This window comes from Salvelinus sp. IW2-2015, linkage group LG16, assembly GCF_002910315.2.
Source record: "Salvelinus sp. IW2-2015 linkage group LG16, ASM291031v2, whole genome shotgun sequence".
NCBI classification, from domain to species: Eukaryota; Metazoa; Chordata; class Actinopteri; order Salmoniformes; family Salmonidae; genus Salvelinus; species Salvelinus sp. IW2-2015.
The window spans coordinates 13,647,549-13,656,050 of NC_036856.1; the positions used below are offsets into that span (position 1 = coordinate 13,647,549).

At 40.9% G+C, this 8,502-nt stretch overlaps 1 pseudogene; it reads left to right on the plus strand.

Moving 5' to 3' along the window:
* Nucleotides 1-8,502, plus strand: part of LOC111975932 (uncharacterized) — a 63,173-nt pseudogene that overhangs the window by 45,523 nt on the left and 9,148 nt on the right.

Here is an 8,502-nt window from a genome sequence, read left to right on the forward strand (position 1 = left end):
ATCTATCTATCTATCTATCTATCTATCTATCTATCTATCTATCTATCTATCTATCTATCTATCTATCTATCTATCTATCTATCTATCTATCTATCAACCCACTAACGAACCAATCAATCAAATGTTATCTACAGTATTAAACACTACGTTAAGCGACTCAGTTAATCCCTCATCATCACATACAAAGTGTGTGACTTCAGAAAGTATTCACCCCCTTGACACATTTTGTTGTGTTACAGCCTAAATTTTTTATGTATTAAAAATAATTTTTTTTATCACCGGCCTACACACACAATACTCCATAATGTCAAAGTGGATTTAGATTTTTTTTTTTAAGTATTCAACGCCTAAATAAGTTCAGGAGTAAACAAGTCACATAACAAGTTGTTTGGACTCACTTAGTGTGCAATAATAGTGTTTAATGACTACCTCATCTCTGTACGCGAAACATCTCATCTGTGAGGTCCCTCAGTTTATCAGTGAATTCAAACACAGATTCAACCACAAAGACCAGGGTTTTCCAATGCCTCGCTAAGAAGGGCACCTATTGGTTGATGGGTAAAAATATATAAAGCCGACATTGAATATCCCTTTGAACATTGAAGTTATTAATTACACTTTGGATGGTGTATCAATATACCCAGTCTCTACAAAAATACAGGCGTCCTTTCTAACTCAGTTGCCGAAGAGGAAGGAAACTGCTCAGAGATTTCACCATGGGGCCAATGGTGACTTTAAACAGTTACAAAGTTTAATGCCTGTGATAGGAGATAACTGAGGAGGAATCAACAGCATTGTAGTTACCCCACAATACTAACCTAATAGACCCTTTCTGTGTTGGCAAACATTGCCACACGAGGGCGATGCGCGTAAGTTGATGGCAGAACAAGAATGAGTTCATTATAGGACACCATAAAAAAAGTCTCTATTTACATGTGTGATGTGCACTCATAAGCAACAACTTTTGGATTATAATTGGATTGTAAGGCTGGTATGAATGTTCTGCTTAATATAATGTTTGTCATCATCAAATCAATTGCATTATTCTTAAAAAAACATCAATTTCAACCAGTAAAATGGCTCTTTGCCTAGCTTTTGCTACATCCTATATCAATGAGAGTTAGCATTCTAGCTAACAACTGCTGCATCCAAAATAGTTATTTTGCAAAGATCACAATCAAATACACTGCTGGTCAAAAGTTTTAGAACACCTACTCATTCAAGGTTTCTTATTTTTACTATTTTCTACATTGTAGAATAATAGTGAAGACATCAAAACTATGAAATAACACATATGGAATCCTGTAGTAACCAAAAAAGTGTTAAACATATCAAAATATATTTTATATTTGAGATTCTTCCAATAACCACCCTTTGCCTTGATGACAGGTTTGCACACTCTTGGCATTCTCTCAACCAGCTTCATGAGGTATTCACCTGGAATGCATTTCAATTAACAGGTGTGCCTTCTTAAAAGTTCATTTGTCAAATTTCTTTCCTTCTTAATGCATTTGAGCCAATCAGTTGTCTTGTGACAAGGTAGGGGGGTATACAGAAGATAGCCCTATTTCGTAAAACACCAAGTCCATGTTATGGTAAGAACAGCTCAAATAAGCAAAGAGAAACCACAGCATCATTACTTTAAGACATGAAGGTCAGTCAGTACAGAAAATGTAAAGAACTTTGAAAGTGTCTTCAAGTGCAGTCACAAAAACCATCAAGCGCTATGATGAAACTGGCTCTCATGAGGACCGCCACAGGAATGGAAGACCCAGAGTTACCTCTGCTGCAGAAGATAAGTTCATTAGAGTTACCAGCCTCAGAAATTGCAGCCCAAATAAATGCTTCACAGAGTTCAAGTAACAGACACATCTCAACATCAACTGTTCAGAGTAGACTGTGTGAATCTCTCCTTCATGGTCAAATTTCTGCAAAGAAACCACTACTAAAGGACACCAATAATAAGAAGAGACTTGCTTGAGCCAAGAAACACGAGCAATGAATATTAGACCGGTGGAAATCTGTCCTTTGGTCTGATGAGTCCAATTTTGAGATTTTTGGTTCCAATCGCAATGTCTTTGTGAGACGCGGTATGTGTGAACGGATGGTCTCCGCATGTGTTTTTCCCACCGTAAAGCATGGAGCAGATGTTATGGTGTGGGGGTGCTTTGTTGGTAACATTGTATGTGATTTATTTAGAATTCAAGGCACATTTAACCAGCATGGCTACCACAGCATTCTGCAGCGATACACCATCTCATCTGGTTTGCGCTTAGTGGGACGATCATTTGTTTTTCAGGACAATGACCCAAAACACACCTCCAGGCTGTGTAAGGGCTATTTTACCAAGAAGGAGAGTGATGGAGTGCTGCATCAGATGACCTGGCCTCCACAATCCCCCGACCTCAACCCAATTGAAATGGTTTGGGATGAGTCGGACCGCAGAGTGAAGGAAAAGTAACCAACAAGTGCTCAGCATATGTGGGAACTCCTTCAAGACTGTTGGAAAAGCATTCCAGGTGACTACCTCATGAAGCTAGTTGAGAGAATGCCAAGAGTGTGCAGAGCTGTCATCAAGGCAAATGGAGGATATTTGAAGAATCTCAAATATAAAACATATTTGGATTTGTTAAAGTTTTTTTMGGTTACTACATGATRCCATWWGTGTTTATTTCATAGTTTTGATGTCTTCACTATTATTCTACAATGTAGAAAATAGTAAAAATAAAGAAAAACCCTTGAATGAGTAGATGTTCTAAAACTTTTGACCGGTAGTGTATAATCTTAGTGACTGTTCAAGATGGAATAAAAACCTAATTGTAAGTTTATGAGAACCCTAAAAAAGGTATATTGTTTAGAATTTAAAAAACGTAAATCTAGGCTATGTTGAATGGGCGCAGATGGCTATGGCTTTTTTACTCCCGCAAAGAGTTGTGCACATCTGTGTGTGACGTCAGTGTGTCATGTACTGGAAAAGGGTCTGACACTTCTTGAAAATCTATGGCAAGACCTGAAAATGGTTGTCAAGAAATGATCAACAACCAATTTGATAGACCTTCAGAATTAGGTGCTTCTTCAAAGTATTGACTCAGGGGTGTGAATACTTACGTAAATTAGTATTAGTAAATTAATTTTAAATACATTTGCAAACGATTCCTAAAATATGTTTTCACTTTGTCATTATGGGGTATAGTGTGTAGAGGGGTAAAATTTTGAATTCAAGGCTGTAACACACCAATATGTGGAATAAGTCAAGGGGTATGAATACTTTCTGAAGGCACTGTACGTATGGTAGGGCCGAGTATTGAATGACCGTATTATTGGGTTGGATGTAAACCCTAACGTTTAAATTAAAATCCTAATTTAACCATGGAATACAGTTAGCCGCTAATCACAAGTATTAATTGGTCTGGAAACGTTGGAGCCTAGAGGTCATCATGAAGCCTCTGAACCGTTAGAGGAGGAGTAACGCATGTGCATCCACAGTGGTGGAGGATGATGGGTAAACAAGGGAGAGACTCTGGAAAGGCCTTGTTCGGGGACGATTACAGACACCACTGCTCCCCACATCTCTTCATCGCTCCTGGCTGTTCACCGGCCCCACTTCCTTCTCCGTGGTAGATAGGAGAAAGTTAACTGTTGTATGGCAAATGTTCACATTTTTGTTGTTTCTTAACTTTGGGAGGAGAGAGCGAGCAAATAAAAACTCATTTTTATATCAACTTCAATGTTTTCTTTAAGGTGTTGAGTACCTTTCATATTACAATTACAAAAACGTTATTGCCCATACAATATGGACAATTCCCTTATATCCCCTCCTTGATYTGGATGTCAATTTAAGGCAGCCCCCCGCACCTCTCTGATTCAGAGGGGTTGAGTTAAATGCGGAATACCCATTTCGGTTGAATGCATTCAGTTGTGCAACTGACTAGGTTTCCCCTTTCCCTCTCTCTCCCCCAGATTGAGGTGATGGTTTCTTGCTCCAGGAATGGGGGCAGTCCGTCTTTGAGTGAGGGGGCGTCGGTGACGTCTGTGGCGGGTGCGTCCCCTAGCGCGGGAGTGGGGCAGGGCCCGGTCCTGCAGTTCTTCACCAAGCTGAGGCGCCATGCCAGCCTAGAGGGTGCCAGCCCATACTTCAAGATCAAGAAGTGGAAGCTGGACAGCAGCCAGCGGGCTTCTAGTCTGGACACGAGAGGTAGAACAGACTTCTTATTAATATTTATGTGTAGTATGTTTCAGGCTTACTGTATGTACAGAATGATAGATGGAGCATCGGCCTCATTTAAATGGTTCTTTGTACTCAAATTTAGTGTACAAATTCTATTTTAAAGACAATGCTTCTTAAGAATGAGGTCCAACTGCAAGAGGCTTCACTTAACTGCCAAGGCGCATTGTGTACACTACACACACACACACACACACGAACACACACACACACGAACACACGAACACACACACACACACACACACACACACACACACACACACACACACACCCTCTGACAGATGGCTTTATGACGCAGGACTCTTCTCTTCCAAGGCATTGTGAGCCTAACTGAAGCCTCCCCACAGCTATCCTCACAAACACACAAATACTGCTCCCCCTCCTGCTCCCCCTACACAGCTAACAACAGAGCACACAGTTCCAACACCCCCCAAATAGACTATATATACAAAAGTATGTGGACACTGCTTCAAATTAGTGGATTTGGCGATTCAATCACACCCGTTGCTGACAGGTATATAAAATTGTTCACAAAGCCATGCAATCTCCATAGACAAACATTGGCAGTAGAATGGCTTTACTGAAGAGCTCAGTGACTTTCAACTTAGCACTGTCATAGGATGCCACCTTTCCAACATGTCAGTTTGTCAAAGTTCTGCCCTGCTAGTGCTGCCCCAATCAACTGTAAGTGCTGTTATTGTGAAGTGGAAACATCTAGGAGGAAAAACGGCTCAGCCGCGAAGTTGTAGGCGCACAGAACGGGGCCGCCGAAAGCGTATAGCGGGAGCTTCGTGAAATGAGTTTCCATGGCCGAGCATCCGCACACAAGCCTAAGATCACCATGCGCAATGCCAGCTGGAATGGTGTAAAGCTCACCGCCATTGGACTCTGGAGCAGTGGAAACGCGTTCTCTGGAGTGATGAATCACGCTTCACCATCTGGCAGTCTGACGAATGAATCTGGGTTTGGCAGATGCCAGGAGAATGCTACCTGCCCCAATGCATAGTGCTAAGTTACAGTTAAAGCACTAGCACACTTTTTCCAACAAAAACCAGAGTTCCTATTAGACAAATTTGCAGTGTTTTCCTAGTATTCATTCACACACAGATTATTCTAATGATCGATAAATAATTGCTCAAGCAGACAGAATGGTGTTGAGTACATGACATTTTATGAAGTGCTTGTTTGGTGGAGGAGGAATAATGGTCTGAGGCTGTTTTTCATGATTTGGGCTAGGCCCTTAAGTTCCAGTGAAGGGAAATCTTAACGCTACAGCATACAATTACATTGTAGATGATTCTGTGCTTCCAACTTTGTGGCAACAGTTTGGGGAAGGCCCTTTCCTGTTCAGCATGACTATGCCCCCGTGCACAAAGCGAGGTCCATACAGAAATGGTTTGTCAAGATCGGTGTGGAAGAATTTGACTGGGCTGCACAGAGCCCTGACCTTAACTCCATCAAACACCTTTGGGCTGAATTGGAACGCCGACTGCGAGCCAGGCCTAATTGCCCAACATCAGTGCCCGACCTCACTAATGCTCTTGTGGCTGAAGGGAAGCAAATCCTTGCAGCAATGTTCCAACATCTAGTGGAAAGCTTTCCCAACTTCATATTAATGCCCATGATTTTGAAATGAGATGTTAGACGAGCAGGTGTCCACATACTTTTGGTGATGTAGTGTATCTCAATGCCTACTGGTATCTCTTCAGCTGACTGGTACAGTACATAAGCAGATAAGACATGCTAACCTCTCACCATTACAATAACAGGGGAGGTTAGCATTTCTGGGGGGGTATGATATTTGTGCATCTAACTTCGTCACTCATCATTATTCACGATTCATTCAGGACTATGCGTAATCATGGTAGCATCCACATTAATGTGGAAGTGTTTAGAAAGATATTCTATTCTCATTTACAATAAAATTGACACTACATTATTTACCATTTTAATTTCTATTGCATCCAACAAGTTTGTAGAGTTACAAGCTTAATGTAATCATTGCATGCTAGGTTATACACAAGTATTTTTTTTTTWACATTTTGGTCCACTAAAATGTGGGGACTATGTACAAACAGTGCTATAATTTTTAAACGGTTCACCCGATATGGATGAAAATACCCTTAAAATAAAGCTGTCAGTCTGCACTTTAACCCCTAGTCATTGTATCATTTCAAATCCAAAGTGCTGGAGGACAGAACCAAAACAACAAATGTGTCACTGTTCCAATACATTTGTAGCTCACCTATATGTTTGGGGCAAATCCAATACAACACATTACTTAGTCCCACTCTCCATATTTTCAAGCATAGTAGTGGCTTCATCATGTTATGGGTATGCTTGTAAACTTTAAGGACTGTGGAGTTTTTCAGGATAAACGTAATGGAGCTTAACACAGGCAAAATCCTAGAGGAAAACCTTGTTCAGTTGGCTTTCCACCAGGCACTGGGAGATTATTTCACCTTTCAGCAGAACAATAACCTAAAACACAAGGCCAAATCTACGCTGGAGTTGCTTACCAAGAAGACAGTGAATCAGTGGTCAATTTGACAGTTTGAAGAATTTTGAAAAGAATGATGGGCAAATATTGTACAATCCAGTTGTGCAAAGCTCTGAGAGACTTACCCATAAAGATATTTCTGTATTTCATTGTCAATAAATGTGCAAGAATGTCAAAAACAAGTTTAAATTTTGTCATTATCGGGTTTTGTGTGTAGATGAGTAAAACAAATTATATTTAATCCATTTTGAATTCAGGCTGTAACATAACAAAATGTGGAATAAGTCCGGGGGTATGAGTATGTTCTGAAGGCACTGTATTCATGCTACACACAACACAACTGCTGCTAACAGACTCTTATTATGATTTCTAAATACTGCACAATTTAAACACTTGCCCCCAGTTCCCCTTTCCCCAAAACAAACGTGTAAATWTTGGACTATAAATTGTTCCTTCCTGTATTAGACTTATGCTAAAATATTTATTGTATTCTACTGAGCCATTTACTTTATTCATATTCTTATCTTTTATTATTTCTTATTGTTGAAGGAACCTGCAAGTAAGCATTTCGTTGGATGGTGTTTACCATGTGTATCCCAATCATACACCTAATACAACTTGAAACTTGATATACCATGGTGAATGTTGGTGCCAACATCCCATGTCTCTCTGTGGACTAATGTTTGCCCTGCTTCGTCCTGTGTGTCAGGGTCCCCTAAGAGGAGGCAGTTCCAGCGGCAGCGCGCCGCCAGCGAGAGCATGGACCAGGAGGATAACGACGCCCACCACATGGACCTCATCCAGTACATCGCCCGCACCCAGGACGTCACCTACCACCCCAGCCCCTCCGCCCGCTTCCTCTCCCCCTCCTCTTCCTCCAAGCCACCACCCTCCCTCGGCAGGTATCTTTAATTCCCTCGCCATCCTTCCACCTCACCGCTTTGCCTCAGTCATCAATACGGTAACTAACAATATTATGGATAGTTTTGTGTATGTTTTACCTGTTAAGGTTAGGATTTGAGGAGAGTAAGCTGGTCCTAGATCTGTGTCTACAGGAAACTTTTACCCACAGCTGCTTAACAAGCCAGCCCATTCCATTGCTGATGCAGAGTGATGATGTCATGGACAGGAATAGTTTTTGGGGTCAATGGGAGAATCTCAACTGCCAACTCCTCGCATCCTCTCTCCTTTCCTCGCGAGGGGACCCAAGCAGTGTGCAATTAAGATTTTCCATTAGTGACCCCCTTACTTGAAGTTACTGTGGACGCAGAGCTGTGATGGATTTTAAGGAATACAAATATGTGTTCATATACTGAATAAAAATAACTTTGTAAACCACTTTAACCATGTATTTCTCTCTATATTTCTCCGAGCCACTGTATATGATCAGCTTTTAAGTAATAATCAAAGCCAATCCATATTTGTTTCTTCTACAGTGCTGGAAATTGAAAGTATTCATGTTGATTCCTGAACATGCATAGTTGCTAACATAATGCAAGCCATATGTCATGCTTCTAATGGATAACTAACTGGGACCAGTGAAATCACAATGTAGGGAAATTCTACACATTTGCAAAACACATGACATTTGTGCATTGCAGTTCAGTGGTTTGTGGAAAACATGCTACAACCATAAGAAGTCATGGTGATCACTTGTAATCACAGTGGCTGCAAACATACTCAAACATCAGACATCAGATCTGTGTATGGGCACTCTGTGACTGACTTTAATACTGTGTGTGTGTGTGTGTGTGTGTGTGTGTGTGTGTGTGTGTGT